Source organism: Anopheles nili, chromosome 3, assembly GCF_943737925.1.
Source record: "Anopheles nili chromosome 3, idAnoNiliSN_F5_01, whole genome shotgun sequence".
Taxonomy (NCBI): Eukaryota; Metazoa; Arthropoda; class Insecta; order Diptera; family Culicidae; genus Anopheles; species Anopheles nili.
In genome coordinates this window covers 1,340,581-1,357,045 of record NC_071292.1, presented here as the reverse complement: position 1 = coordinate 1,357,045, position 16,465 = coordinate 1,340,581, and the positions used below count along the sequence as shown (strand labels likewise).

The 16,465-nt window shown below is 50.9% G+C and overlaps 1 protein-coding gene across 1 annotated transcript in view; it reads right to left on the bottom strand.

The window, feature by feature from the left end:
* LOC128723671 (uncharacterized) overlaps positions 1–12,934 on the bottom strand; it is a 32,919-nt gene extending 19,985 nt beyond the window's left edge. The window contains exon 1 of the mRNA XM_053817432.1: positions 12,219–12,934. The gene's annotated coding sequence lies outside the window, so the exon portion shown is untranslated. The remainder of the gene's footprint in view (positions 1–12,218) is intronic.
* Positions 12,935–16,465: the final 3,531 nt, after the last annotated feature.

The window sequence follows — 16,465 nt, the reverse complement described above, 5'->3', positions numbered from 1 at the left end:
CGCAGCACACCGACTTCCACCACCTTCCTTCCTAGTGGCGAGGGAAATAAATTATTTCCCGTTCAAAACAGGCGAAAATTAAAAGCCCTCGGCGCGAGCGTGCCGTGCGCGAGGACAAAGTGGCGACGTCTGAGACGACGACGATGCCGATGGTTAGGAGTTCTTGCTCCATTCCGTGCAGGCAAATGATATCTTTCGATCGTCTCTTCTCTGACCCCAACACGAATGTGTATGTGTGTGTGTGTGTGTGTGTGTGTGTGTGTGTGTGTGTGTGTGTGTGTGTGTGTGTGTGAATGGCCGTGTGGACGCACTGCAGGCGAGGACACATATCTTCATCGAGCTGTTCTGCTTCACCGAGCATCCATTAGTGAACATTTCGGTGGCTCTGGTGATGTTTGGGAGCCAACAATTCGATGGTCACCGATTCTTTGTCCCTGAAGTCATTATCCTGCGCTCATTGTGTCCCTGACCAGTGGCCTGAGTTACATTGCACATAGTCTCGGTGCAATTGCACCCCTCAATGCATGGGTAAAGGATTATACTAAAGCCCTTGTCGGATGCGAAACACCGTTAAACGCATCATTCTCATCTCGCGTTGATTTCCACGTATTTGTTCTCCAGGTTGTGATTTGACTAACAATCACGTCAGCAGTGTATGTACAAATCATTACCTCAAGTGGCAAGTACACGCCATTACATCGCCATCTCTCGAGTCCTTACCAGCCCAGCAGCATCCCAAAAGCGATCCAAAATATGCAAAATAAATATCAACGCCCTCACGCAGCTTCCCCCAAATGTGCGCACATACGCGCCTTCATGTATGTGTGCCGAGCCCGAGCGAGAACCACCGAAGGTTTGCCCCAATCGTGTTCGCCAATGTTCGCTTCCCTTTAAACGATGTAATGCAACGGCCTTGCAAGGAAGAATGCATGTTTGCCCCAACTGCACCCTTTTCCCGTTCAGATGCGCTCTCTTTCTGGCACTCTCGGGTGGCTTTCTTTTCCGCTTCCTCTCGCTCGCCTTCGGGTGGTGTCTCTCTCTCTCTCTCTCTCTCTCTGGCTTACGGTCACTTCGATTCACCTGTTTCGCGTTGCGAGCAGCGATCATTGCTCCTGATTTTCTCCCGGCTGCATGTACAACTTCGCAAACGTGCTTTTCTGATTTGGCATCGCAAATTTGGTTTATTGAAACGTTTGGTGCATTTCGTAGCGATGTTGGTTTTGGAATTTGTAGCACGTTTGCAAGGCTCCATCTGCATGCTGTCAGGGAAATAGTTACGATTCCTTCAAGCTTTTCCCGATTGAGGGCAGCTTCCTTGGGGGTGCATCTCCGAGCCACACAATACATGTGCACTCCGGGCCCGTACTCGGCTTCCTACATAACGTCGCATTATGTACAGTAGCTTTCGCAATGGTACCCGAAAACGATTCTTCTTCTCCGGTCGAGTGTTTTGCTGGGTTTAACGAAAGAAACGAATCCCAGAATCCTTCCACACGATGCACTTTCTCTTGCCACCTGACGCTGGTTCGGTGGTGCAATTGTCATTTCCCACCATCCTGCATTTTCCTTACAATTCACCACCAGGCGTTATGTACCGAATTCGAACGAACGATGCCCAAGACCCTTCTACCTTTGGGGAGCTGCTCTCTCTCTCTCTCTCTCTGTTTTTTCTTACTCTCTTTTACCGCTCTCAGCATGTTGGGGAAAAGCGCTACCATCTCGCGTTCATTTTCCATTTTCCCCTACCCGATCGCGTGCTAGCCGTCTTCTTCTCTCTCGAGTGGGTGTTTTTCCTCTCGCCACGCCACGACCAGATTGGAGTGCGGATTTTCATAATGCAACCATTGTAAACAACAAAAAGATCGCACGAAGGAAAAAGAGCCCCGATCCGGGGAACCGCGATCGAGATGCCGTGCTCTCTTTTTGCCATTTTCCCCCGCCTAGGAGCGAGACGGCACTAGTAACAGTCCCGCTCCCATGGTGGGAGGCTAACAATTCTTTTCCATTCTTCCCTGCGCGGACGACGTCCTCGCAAAATCGCCCATGGGAGCGCCCTTTTTCGAGTGGATGGGGAGGTCGAATCGACAATTCTCCTCCTTGTGCTCTCTCTTTTGTCCATTGCAGCGCTTTCTCTTTCCCGCACAGGGCGTCTACGAGCGGCTTTCCGTTTGCGGGAAATGTTGGAAATGGAAGCGGATTTTGTACGTGAAAAATATATGTATTTTGCATGCGTTGTTCGACCGAGTGTGGTGTAGAATTTGCGCTCGAGTGATTTTAGTAATGTAAATTCTGTCCCTATAATAGACGAAAGAACCGACGGATGACATTCCTCCATATCAAGTTGTCATTGAAACCCGAACAGGTTGCGTTTATCTGACGTTTCCTTTCAACCAGATATGATACAGCCCCCAAAGCCAACCGGATTAATCCATGGAGCAACTGAGTATTAATTCTTGTCCATTTCGTGAATGAAACCACCGATAAACTGTTCAACTTGCTTCGATACATCATTCGATCATATCAAGCCATGATGAAATGCTTTTCGTGAAACGAGGCGCATGAAATATGCGTAATATTCAAATGAAACATTACCCGTCGGAGCGAATGGAACCCGGGCAGGTGCGATTCAATCTCTTCCATGCACCGTACAAAGTACGTTTCCCTCTTCGAACAGGTCTTCCTCTACATTATTGCCATCACGCAGATAAACCAGCCCCAACCACCAGCGCCCAGGTGTGATAAAGTGGGCAACTTAACAAAACTAACGATCATCAAAACAGCCTGGTTAAAGCTGAATCGAACGGTCCTTCTACGTGACGTGCTGAAGACTGGCCACTTGCGCAACATGGAGACGCACGGTGGCTAGTTTCGCGGTTTGGAAGCCCTCCTGTGCGTATAGCAGTCCTCCCCGAAGGCTTGCAAAATATTATTCCAGTTTTCATTCACGTCTACGTCGCCACCCCGGCCACTCGAAGAAGCCCTCGAGGAAGCGGCCGCGTGACATGCACGCCAGAAACGAGCAGCAGCGAAAAAAAATACAGAAACCCGACAGCCTACAAGCAATGCGAGCTGCCCTCGTCTCGGCACGAAAAACTAAGCTGCCCGCAAGAAGAGAAACTCATTTCCACCGCAGTAACGCCAGAAACCGCACCAACGACGACGACGAGGACGACGACGCAAGAGATTAACGCAAGGGACGCGACCGCGCGCGGCAGAACTTGCACGGATAAAAACAAATAATAATAATGAAGAAAATGTAAGCGCACAGGGAAAAGGCCGCCCAACGGCCACCGCTAATCAGACACCCGAAGGAGGAAACAACGCAAACAAGTGAACACGCGGGAAATGGCAACGGCAACGGCAAATCCGCGGCGCTGCACTACATCAGCATAAAACCTGTCGCGGTCGCGCGCGTTTTACCGGCGATAGGCCAAACTGTTATTAGCACTGCGGCTCAGGCAGGCCGAGGTTTTTGGGGTGCAAGCCTCCGGGGGGGAAATGTGAAAAAGGTGGAAAAAAGGGGTGTAGAAGAGGGTGCAAGAGGCTGCCAATGAGAGCAAGCGACCCAACCGAGCCACGCAACAAACCAACGCAAGAGCAGCAGCGGCAGCAGCAGCAGCAGCAAACGCACCAAAACGACGCGAGGCACTTATTTTCATTTTTATTGCCATTTTTTATGGGACCCTCCATTCGCTGTCAAAGGCCCCGTTTTGCGTGCCACCACCCACCGACCGTCTCGCGCTTCTTCTGGAGCTGGACACGCAAAGCAGCGGGCTTTTCTGGCCGCGACTCCGCGAGTCGATAATCTCGTCTTCGAGCGGCCGTTGTCGTGATAGGCCGTCCCAGTCCCGTCGTGGTCCGAAGAAGAGGCCGCTTCGGTGACTGCAGAAGAGGAAAAGTCGGGAGATTGTGAATAGATTTCTTCACTAAATGTCCACAATCAGCGCCGGCCATTCGCAAAATGGGAAAAACCGTCCATTGCGGCTACGGCGGGGCGAATGCCGTGTGTGGTTGTGCCGAGGGTGGGGGAGGGAGGGAAGGGGGGGGGCTGATGAGGCTAACCCACGAATATTATTGGCCGACACGTGGGTAGGGACGTCGGTGGAGACGACCACAAAACCGGTGCGGCTGGCTAGCTGGCCAAAGTAATGAGCTATCACATTAACTATGCGTTTAATATGAAGCGAGTAAATTGCGACATCCATCTCCTTACTTATGAAGCAATAAAAGTGTACGAGAAGACATTTTCGCAACTGCCTTCGATGGGAGTTTTACACTCGACACTAATCGTACCCGCCACGCCGAGCTCTAGGTGTTGGTCTAGTGTGGTATTGGGTCGTGTGAGTTGCTACACATTTTGGATGTCGCTTCTTTTAGGCGTTGGCGTAAAGTTTGCGCAAAATCGCAACCCAAGACATGCCTCGATAAGCCGCTATCGAAGCTACCCCATTGCTGTCGAAAGTTCGTGAATTGTTTCAAGGCCCTTAGCGATTCCTGAGCCCTTAGCACATGGTTACGATTTATCGTCCATCTTTAGCCCACCCGAACTGGCTCGGTTTAAGATGGCTGGTAGCATAATTAAACACCTCCATCTCTAACGGATCGCCGAGGGACGGTTTTGCTGCGTCCGCAAACGATGCGCCATAAAAAATTAGCTCTCGTGACGCTTCACTCTTGTCCACATACACACACACACACGCCCTTACTTGAGACTGTCACCCTTACCCCGAGTTCACCCGTTCACGCTCATTTTCCCTGCCAGCATCCAGCGCTGATGGCTTAGAAACTTATCTTCTCATGTATTATCATTTCATTTCCTTCGCTTCGCACTAAAAACGATCGCACATTCCAGCGCCTGTTTATGTTATGCTCCTCTCCCTGTAACAGTCACATTTGGCTGATTGAATGGACAAAAGAACGCCCGTCAGTGGTGAAAGGGCGCACGGTGGTGAGGACACAAGAGGGACGACGAAAAATCCATAAACGGACAAATGAACCCAACGACGAGCGACGCGCGTTTCACCTCCTTCGCGCACGAGAGAAAAAAATGGCCCCGACTTCAACAACGAAAAAATAAGACTCCTCAGACTCCAGGCAGCTCCCAGATCGTGGTACACGTTCCATTAAAAAAAAAACAACCCGCCCATCTCGAGGTGGCTAAGCTAAGCGAACCCGATAGAGACGGCAACACACAAAAAGCCACGGCCAAGGCGAAACGTTTTAAAACAAAGAATTTAATTATGTTGACATTCGCCGTTTTTTTTGTTTCTCTTCAGCCCTGTCACCGGCCCTGCTCCCTTCAGGACAGCATTGTATGTTATCGCGTCTCTCTCTCTCTCTCTCTCTCTCTCGCTTTCAACGATGGGCCGCTTTGTGTGTGTCGATTGTGCTCTTAATAAGCGTTTCTTGCTGCGTTCCGTGCGTTTTGTTCGTTCGAGTTTAATCGTCATCCTTCTGCGCGTCGGTTGGCGGGTTTTTATTATTTTCTGCCTTTCTTTCTGCCCATTTCATCATGCCCGTGCGCTCCCGAGGCTCGTCTTACGCGATCGACATCGTGGCGGCATTCGCGATCATCGAATTATGCGGCCAGAAAGGGTGCCTGAACTGAGTGGGGCGTCAAGGAGTGGGGGGGGGGGGGTGGAAGGGGGGGGAGGTTCCCGTCATTTCCCACCCGTCGGATCCACCAGACGTAAGCCGAGCCTCGGGATTAAGGCCTGGTCTGACAGGCTGCCAGCCGTTTGGAGGTGCATTTGCAAAAATAGTCCCCATCCGGTTGGAGGTGATGCACCGATGCACCGGGGGAAAGGGCAATGGAGCGCGGAAAGGGCAACGACTGTCCCGGAATGAGCCCCGGGAGTCGGGAGACAAAAGAGCAACAATCATAATACGCACGGAGAATTAAAACAAGTTCATAACAAATAATGCGGTCTCTTCGACCGGTGCATACGCGATCGGTGCATTTGAGTGCATTCTCGCGCTGCACGTTTTGGTCGTCCGTTCTGCGATTTGCGGTCGAGGCCGTGGTGCTGTAGATCGAAATCGGTTCTCATCTTATCGTCGGTTTGTCTGGAGATTGTGGTGGATGAGCGAAAGGGCTGCCCGTATCCAACAGACAGCTCATTGCAGCGTTGCAGTCATTATGCATTTTGCGTTAGTCAATCTATCAGCCACTGCGCCTGAGTATGAGCAGCGTTCTATACTTCTTGCGTGTCCGGAAACGAAAGAAGCACCCAAGAAGGCAAAGGTGACGTTCTTCTTCCCAACGAGCAGAGGAAAAACATGACGGTGAAATACAAAAAAAAGCAAGCAAATCAAAGCGCTCCACTTCACTAACGACCATCGGCGGGTGTTCTAACGCGTCGGGTTGGCCAAGTCGACTTCACAAAGTACTATTAATCACTTCCATTTTCTTACGATTGCGCTGCACCACCAGGTCTACCCAGCTAGCCAGTTGATCAGCGCGACCTGCCAATCGTCCAAGACCGAGAACGTGAGAAAAACGATTTTTCCTGCTGCGAACCACAACCGCCTGAGAAGCCGAAAGTGCAGAAAACGAGCGAAACGTCATCCTCCCACCCAACCGACCAGCCTGAAACATGATCTCCAACGGAAGAGCTGGCTGGCCGGACATCGCTTTCCATCCGCTTCGGTGCGCGCTCTTTGCGTGGCCATTTTGGGGAGCTTCAAAGCAACCCGCCGTACCGCCGTGGGGTTTGGGCGTTTAGGTGTTAAACGTCGCACGAGAAAACACGCGCTCCAAAACAGTCCAAATGAATCGGAACGGGATCGATAAAAGTGCGCCACGTGGGCAGGTGAGCGTGGCTGGGGGTGTGTTTGAAATATTACATCCATTATGGTGGCCACCTTTCACTGCTCGTTGCGAGAAGGCACGCCAGGAAAAAACCAAGAAAAGCAAACGTACCGCAACCGAACGCTGCGCACAATTGCGTTGCAGTGGTTTGAGAGATGTGCGCAGAATAAACCGAAGCATGACTTACAATCGCGATCGTTTCCACAACGTGCGTCTGGACGGGCCACTTAGCGGCTTCAATCTCAACCACGGCAGCTCGCGAGTTTTCCGGCTTTCCCGCCGACTCACCGACTACGATCGCCGTGATCAATTACTTCCCATTGTAAAAGGTGAAGCGTATAAACAAATTGTTACCGCTTTTCCCATCCTGTGCACACACACACACACACACACACACACACACACACACACGGCCATGCACACCCACAGGGAAGCTCGTCAAACGAGCCGCGGCCGACCACATCGGCCTCTTTGTTAGGGCTTCCACCGTGAGGGCTATTAAATTTTATCCACTCGAGGTTGATGAACACTGCCGCACCCGTGCAACATCGAAATCGATCACACACGCACGGGCAGGGCGTGATGGGTTCGCTTCACACCTCTCGCCCACTAACACCCGCCACCGGCGACTGAGTGATTCGACTCCTACACCTCGAGCGATCGGTGGGTGGTTGGAAAATGCTTTCTCTCCCCAAAACGCGTCCTCCAGAGCTCCAGAGCTGCACCTTCCGCCTATCGGATCATAATTTATGACCGTACCAGTTTTCCACCACCGGGTGGTCACACACACGCATACACGCACACGTACACCCCAGCAGTCATTTCATGCCCCATCATGGCTGTCCCAAAGTCCATCATTCATTCTTTCCTCGGTCGGTTCACTCGACACGATTCATCTGTCCGTTTATCCATCCGTCCCGTTGTTTGCTGGAAAGTCGTTTTCCGAGTTTTTCCCCGTCGCCCTCGCGCGCACGCTTCACCCTCGCCATTTCCTTTTCTTCTCTCGTCACAATGCGATATTTTCCACTTTTAATTGCCTGTTACATCATATTTTTATTCGGCTTCCTTCCACGCGTCTCGGTTTTCAACTCCCACCACCCTCCTCCCCCCCCCTCCCCTTACACCATACCACCTCGCACCCACCCAGCGATCGTTTCTGCTCGTGAAAACCAATCATCACGCGAGCCGTATTCTAATTCGGTATTGCGCAAACAGTCCGGTCGAAGCTAGCCAACAAAGTGATGCCGTTCCGTCATTATTTTGCTGCCATCTCTGTCTCTCTCTCTCTCTCTCTCTCTCTCGTAGCCGAAGGGGTTCCTTCGGGGGAAGGGGGGGGGGGGGGTGGGGGGAGGAGGATGGTTGATGGGGGGATGGTCGCACTTGGAGGGCTCTCTTCGATCATCGGAGATCTGTCGATCTGGCCCGTGTTGCGCCTGTGATCTCTTCCTGCTAGCTGCCAGCCCGATCGCTTTCATGAGCTCTTTCGCCACCACCGGCAGCAGTTTGAATTTTATTTCCCTTTATGAAAACTCCCACCTCACCCTACGCGAGTGGGCGATTGGGGGCGGAAAAACAACATTTTACGGTTAGTGAAAATTGATTGTTTGGAAATATGAAGCAGTCCCCGAATGAGTTTTATCTTTTCGCCACACGCGTCCGACGGCTCGCGAGTCGAACGATGGAAAGAGGACGAAGCAAAAACGAACAGGGGTCTTGGAAGCCATACCCACTCATCCACGCATAAGTGGATTCCGTAACAAAACCAGAAGCGGAAGTACGAACCTTCGGGCAGCCCCCAGAGGGTGCGCCCTCCACGGAATAAAAAAAAAACAACCCAAGACGCGTTAGAACAACCGCCAAAACAATTCCATAAAAACAACAAAACAACAACGAACGCAAAGGCCAAAGGAAACCGATCGACGAAAAGCAAACGCAATGGGGAGGTCGGAAAAGTGTTGTTTATAATACGCCGCCCCGATAGAGTCCGTAAATAGAAATATGCTCGCTAACTGAAATGCGCCAACTCCTTCGCTTGCGATCCGTTTGAAGATCAGGAACACCTCCGCCGCCTGCAGTGGATTCCGCCATCTCCAACCGGCAGTCTAAGCTCTAGCGCCTGGAGTATCTTATGACATATATTTTCCAGAACAAATATTTATTTTTCGCTCCGTGCGCTCTCAATCGCACTCGGTTTCCTGCGGGATCTCGCAGGGACGCGTTTGTTCATTCGTTCAAAAGAGCCAACCCTAGCGAGTGATCTCCAAATCAACAGAAGGGTAGCATTTTGGGCCCTAACACCAGCGTAGCGTCATAATAGACTCGAACGATGGTGATGGGACTTTAATTAACCGACCTCCAGTGGGCCAGCATAATTTTTATGTCGCTTGACACATTCGACCGATCGGGATAGCGAATATTAACACTTCCCATTTGCATTACACGCCAATTTCACCGTGCTTCAGCTCGCTGATTGGTCCGCGCTCCAATCATTCGGCGATCAAACGGACACTTTGACGGGGCCACAATTTCCACCAACCGGCACGATAATGGAGCGCACGAGAGAAAACAATCGCATGCAACAGAATTTCCATCCGCGCATAAAACGGTCGTAAACCGGGTACAAACGGCCCATTGCGGCAACGTGTCTCAATGAGATGGTATTGAAATAAAAGTTTACGTTCTAAAATCGGCGCAAGAGAGTTGTGGTCGAAACGGTTGCGGATTTATAAGCCATGCCACCTTGCGGTGGAAAGTGGCCCGAAAATCGAACTCTTAAGACAACGCGAAAGCACCAAATAAAGCGTATTCGTTCGACAAGCGAGCGATAATGGCAATGATCATAAAAACGCGAACAAATTCTCCCCGAAACGGCACTGCGGCGTTACTTTTATTTCGTTCCATTTCGCATTCCCTCGCCAGCGACATGTCAAATGCAACCGATGCATCGGGATTTGATGATCCAAGAAAGGTGCATGCAGATGCAGTTTCGTCTGGTTGGAATTGCGAGTTCACTGGCCCACCATTAACGCCGATTATTCTATTGCGTAACGCGGACTACAAGCAAGCACCATGTCAGGATCGATATTCAATTAGAACCGAATGCAACACGTGCTTGAATGCGTACAGTTCTCACACTCTTTGCCAGTGTCCAAGAGTACTAAAATGTCCGTTCATTGAGGTCCGTTGCAGTCCACGCAACATAGTAAAAATCTTCACAAAAGTGACATAGTTTTTTTCCCACTTGCTTTCGCCTTCAGCTCATAAAACGATCGCTACAATTTTTAATTGCCTCCCAATGCTAGTCCCTTTTTATGATGCAGCAAATTTGTTGTCTTAAACGATGCAATTCCCCCGTCTTCTCGCATTCGTTCGCGAAATTCCCGTCTGCTGCAACGGTCGATTCTCCCATGATCACTGTCACGAATGGTGGTGTTGAATTGTGCCTCGTGTCGCTTTGATGTTGATGGCCAGTCTTCATCCTTTTGGCTTTCTTTTCGCCATACCCATTCGGTGGGATGTTCGTTGTCCGAAAATGGACAGCGCTTAAGCTGCACAGTGTAATTTATGTAAATTTTCCTTCCCTCGCTCGCTTTATGCTCATTTTAATTAGGGTTAAAGGGTTTCGATTAAGAACTCAACCACACTGTGGCGAATCATTTGTTGTGCACCTTGTGCCTTCGAGGGATGCATCCATTTCGTTCGAAAAAAGGAATCAAACTGGTCTCGCGATAAAGCGCATTCTTGATTCGATGTTCTCGATTGTCGAGCCAGCAATTTTGTGTGCAAAACGCGAAGCTTAAAGTGGACAACTTGCCGTCGTCGTGGTTGGTATCGTAAAAAAAATCGATAACCGTCCCCTTTCATCAAACTCCCTTCGGTGAGGACTTCTTGCCAGACGGCTCTCCGTTTCCAAGCGGCCCTTTCAACCCACCACCAACACAGTCAGCAAACCATTCAAGCCCACCACCCAACACCGACGCACTCAAACGTACGCAAGTGCGGAAACCCTCGGCAGACTCGGCAGGTCTGGAAGCAGATTATACCCTCCCCGGCTCGACCGAGCGACCGGGAAATCGGGCTCGGGATGAAAACACAACCGACCGGTGAGGGAATGGAAAATGCGGTGGCAACGGAAAAATGAAAATGAAAATTGTATGAAAACCGAAAAAGCGAACGACGACAAGGACGCCGGACGCCCACCGACGAGGGTCGGCGAATGTCGAACGGGAACGGGGGAATGAAATAAAACAACATTACCCTCACGGGCCAGGGATGCTGCTGGAGAGAGCATTATCACGGGCGCACCGGGACGGACCGATGGGAGATCGAAGGGAAGTGATAAGCAGCAGGAAATGGAAATGAAAAATGAGGAAAACAGATAACCGTAAATTATTGGGGTAAATGGAAATGGATTACGGACCGGAGGGCAGCGGCCAACCGACGGAAAAACCTTTCCGTCTTTCGCATTCGCCTTCGACAGGTGAAGGTGCCTCCTCGCAGGAGTGGAAAACTGCGATGGCTCTGTGTTGACCGAAAAGTCAGGACGCTTGTCGTGATAAGGGAATGGTAATGGAGTTCCACATCGACAGCGCAACTACGTACGTTTCATCGGGACCTGACGTGTGGCTTTAGGGGCATGCTACCCTTGCGAGGGTCCGATGGGACACGCAACCCCATTTGGCTCACGTTCCTTTCGTGGGCGTAAAGGAACAAATGACGGACGGATGTTTGGTGCTTCCCACATGCAGTAGTGCGAACCATAAAGATGATTGGATTCTCTGTGAAACACTTGTGGCCAGACAAGGCGGACAATCATCGGAAAAAGCTAGGAGTGTTGTGTAATCGTCAGTACGGGTAGCCTCCCTCGTTTATCCTTCGCAATATTTGTTAACCATATGAACCAATCTACATCACGACGTTCTTCGAGCCAATTGAAACAACATTAGTTTGTTTTTGGCGACTTTTTTACGAGTTTTGCATCCAAAACATACATGCCAATTGCTCTAAAAACCCAATTGAGAAAACAAACATTCATTTTCGATTTCCTGCGGGCTCGTTATCAACGTACGACAATTGTTAATCACGTGTTGCCAGAATTACGGCAAAATACTCCATTAGCACAACCTAAGCGCATCGGGGCGTTTCGTGTTGTTCCTGTTATTCTCGCTGTTGTCAAGATTGATTACAAGCTAGCAACACTTGGCCGACGCGATTGTTTTAGGAGGGCATCGTGTTATTCTTACTCTTCATTCCCATCTCTGAAATGGAGCCAACGTGATGCAATCACCACCCAAGTACAAATCAATTGTTGATAATAAACCCGCTTCTAAGCCATCGCAGCGACTCCAATTGAGCCGTTATACAACGCTATCTTTCACGATTCGTTCTCTGAGGCATTAACACTCACCACTTGTTGTTTTGCCAGCGACTGCAAATGGCACAGGAATTCGCCGTAAGTCCGGAATCTCTGTAAGTCTAATTGGTGGCACCTTTGCAACTGCTTTTTCCCGCCGGGTTAGGCTTCCCGGCAGTCACTGTACGTTTGATAGAACTTTCAGTGCACTATTTCACCACAATTTTCACCGGACAGCAAACAAATGGCACAAGTTATTGTGATGGAAACGACGATGACGCTGACGTATGATTGTGTTTTTTTTCTTTTTCTTTTGCTTGGATTTTCGTGGTTTTCTCACACTGGGTTTTTCTTCACTCGGTTAGACCGTCTCGCACTCTGGAAATCACTCTCAGAGGGAATGGCTCGTTCCACGAAGACTTTTCCCTAGACGGCACCTTGCGACACTGCTGCACGCGAAAAGCGCGACCAAATGTTTTGCCAGCGAACGCACACTAGAACCAGCTCAAGCCGCGACCGGGAATGTGTGTTCAGCTCCCACGGCGATTTATCCGATGAAGCCCGCTGCGAAAAAAGGCCGAATGCGAAAAGGAACCGCGACGCCGCCGTCTGATGCGCGTTTGCTCGCGATCACTCTTCTCGAGAGCGTGCTCTAGCGCTCTGGCCGCTGTCGGTTCGGGTCTCTCTTTCGCGCGCTTGTATGGCCCTCTCACTCACACGGGATGCTGTGCACATAACCCGCGAGTCCGCGGCCGAAGAAAATCCTTATCCGCCCTGGGCCTGGGACGAGAGAGCGAACGTGAGATGCACGTCCTGCTTCGTACGCTGATAATGGCAAACAATAACATCGGCTCATCTGCGAGGTGAATTCTTCTGCTCGCGAACGTACACGCTCTCCCACGGGGTTGGGTGGGTTTTCCTCCTCCACGGCCCTCCGGGGGGTTGTGTGTGCGTCATCCTTGCTCACTCTCTCATCCGGCTTGTTTCGGTTGCTCTCTCGTCATCGTGCGGTCTCGCTTTGAAACGCGACAAACGGCTGCGTTTCCTCGCAAGCGCAACAATCCCATGCGCGGTGCATTGTGAGAGAGCGAGATGAAGCGTCCTTTTCGCAGCAGGCAGCATTCGACGTGAGCATTTTCCACCTCCGGCTGACGAGGTGTATTGTAGTACACCTTCATTCTCCCACTGGTGTGCCAAAGCGCTCGGGAAAATCATCCGCCAGGTCGAATTTTCATTCCACACACGATGTATTGATGAACCGCAGAAAGGACCCCATTGCATACTGGTCGTCCTTTCGGAGCTACACATGCACACACACGCACCACACTCTCACAATGGTATCGATAAACGATTAATTAATTCGCGATATGGATGAATAATTTCTCATTTTCGCGACGAACCGAACGCCATGGCAACTGGATCCGCAGAAAGTTGTCGGTTCGTTGCTACGCAACGCCACTGTGCGGTGGATTGAATCAATTCCACCGGAACCGTGGCACGTTCGCGTCCTAATGTTCGTTATCCTGTGGCAGGTCCGCTCGCGAGCATGCAGTCCCATCTCCACACGTGCTAATTTCCACCTCGGATTTCCCTCGAGCGGATACGCAAGCTACGCACCAACGACACGCGGATCGAGCCGCTTCCGTGCGTTTTCCGTCACGCGTGTGACGACACGCGGTGTCGCGCTCGATGTCGTTGCTACTTCAGCGAGGACAGCAAATCGTCCGCACGCTGTTGAGCCGCTGGAACGAACACTTCTCAGGCCAACCCAGGCAACGACCACCAGCGGAGAGTTTGCCTTCGCGCGGTTCATTTTCCACTTCCGGCCAGAGAGCCCGTAAGATGCGCGGTAATTGTTTTTCAACAAACGGTACGCACGAACCGAAAATCGATCACGGCGGTCGTTGTTTGCGTTTGCGAGAACTGACTGGAGAACCGGCGTAGATGCCAACCCAAAAGGCGGTCCGTCGAAGCCGCGGAAAAACGTTTGATGATTGTGATGGTGATGGTGGGATGGGTTGCTTTGGGCGGGGAAAACTCCAACCACTCGGTGAGGATGAGCCGGCGAGTCGTGAGAAGTGATCGCGAGGCAGGCGGGAATTGTTAGCATAACAACACCCGGTACATAATCAGTGGCGGACTTCTTTTGACGAGCTCGAAATTATTGTTTACATCCCCGCAACACGATGGGGGGAAAGGGGGAGGAGAAGAGGGTGGAACGGGAGCTCGTCGTGAAGGTAGCGAACGAAGGAAGCAAAGCACGGCAGCAGCATCGTCTTACCGACGGCATGACAATCTGGAATTTGATTCGTTTTCTGACGATTTTGAAGTCTGTCAATTGATGTAACAACATCGTCAGAAGCGCGAGTGTGTGGGTGGGGGGTGGCAAGGAAAATCCATTTCCACTACCGCCTCAAGAACCGAACACGCCGCGTGGAAGTGAAAGCAAATACACAATACAAACACTGCCAATAACACTAATAATTCGTTAGGTGCTATTTATTTTTGTTTGGCAACATTCAAGCGCGCAAACAAAGCTGCGAGCATGTTTCGGGCTCCATTGGGTTTTCTTCCCGTTCGTCTTCAACACTGCAAAGCTGGCGAATGATTTGTAACTTGAAACGGTAATAATGGGCTCTTCTGGAGTTACCGAAAGCCGCCGTAGGCTGAACTGAAATCCTCGAGATTAACGTTAACGACGTCGGAATGAGCGTTAGCATAATCCTTCGAATGGTCCGTGTAAATGCGCCGCTTTATGGCACGGAATCGAGCTCATAATCGATCGAGCTCAAACAAGCAGTAATTATCACGTTATTAGCCACCCGCGCCGGGAGTTCAACACAACGTGATCCTGAGACAATCCACTCACAAGTAAACGCACGCCCAGCACGGATCCGTCAGCCGTCAAAAAAGACACTAAACATCGGTCGGCTGTGCGATCACTGAGTCTGAGGGGGAAGAACGCCACTCATACACTGGGGAAAGGGAAAGGGAAGAAGCTTCTCCCCACCCCAACCACCTACCGATCGCACCCACTCACCACACGATCAGAGAAGATTTATTTCAAACTCTCCTTTCTGTACCTTATTCCCTTTAATCTCGCTCGAACGTTTTGTTCTCGCGCGCCGAGCCGCGGGGTGGAAAATATATTTACTTAAGTAGATTGATTATAACAATAAATTAAGTTTATTTCGGTTCGTGTAACTAGTGGTTTGAGTTGTGTGTTCCATGTACGCGTCCGAGCCGGGGGTTTTCCCTCAGTCGGGTGGGAGTTTCCGCGGTGTTTCCGCGGCCGGCTCCGGCTGCACTTGATCATTCCCGGCATAGTTTTCCAATATGCGTGTTTTCTCGGGCCTCAGGCCTCGGGACCTGCCTCCGGCCGTTTCACTGGGACCGCTTCCTCAGGTGGCCTTTTGCGCAATGCCCGAGTGCGACTGGGAAAGCGGAAAAGCGTCCATAGAGTGGCTGTAGAGTGGCCACGGCCGGAAAGCGGCCACGACTCACTATTCCGCACAAGAAAAGATTTATTTGTTTCTGTCTTGCCGCGGACTATGGGTTCGGTTGTTTAATCATGCGGATTACGAGCGAGAACTCGGCCGCTGTTGATTTGTGTTGTTTGCCAAGATTAATGGAAATATGAATGGCGCTGTTCGTGAGTCGCGCGTTTGATCTCCCATCCGCGGTGGTGCAGTTCGTGCAAAGTGATTTTCCTCGCACACGTCTAGACCGAGACCGTGTAGCTATTTTTCCGCTGATAGATTTGTGGCCCGTTTCGAACCCATCACGCGAATCGCGACGAGCTGCTCGAGAACGGCCAACCAGTCAGTCCAGTCATGCGTCGAGCTCTCTAAACAATCGGAGAGCTTCTCTCGGGTGCCGGTCGTCCGTTACATATTAATAGCCTTTTCCAAAAGGGGTTTGTAACGGTCGGAGCCGATCTGCGAACACGCTCCGGCGGCCCAAACAAATAACCGGCTGTGTATCCGGCCCGATCGACGACTGTTGGGCGAGCGAATTAACAGATGTGTGTGACAACATAATCGTCTTCATCCATCGCTCCTAATCCATGGCTTCATGAGGGGATTGCGACTCCAAACAGGAGCGTAAAAAAATGTCTATATATTTAAACCCTTCTACTACGCGAGTAGGTGTCGTGGACGTCCCCGCCTATGATGTCTTCCAATAGTAGGTAAATTAAATTCACCTGTTTGCCTGGCGCACTCCATCATCTCGCGGTGGAAAAGGCATCCGGAGTCAGGCGAAGAAGCGAAACAACGTGCGACATAAAACATCGTTGGAGT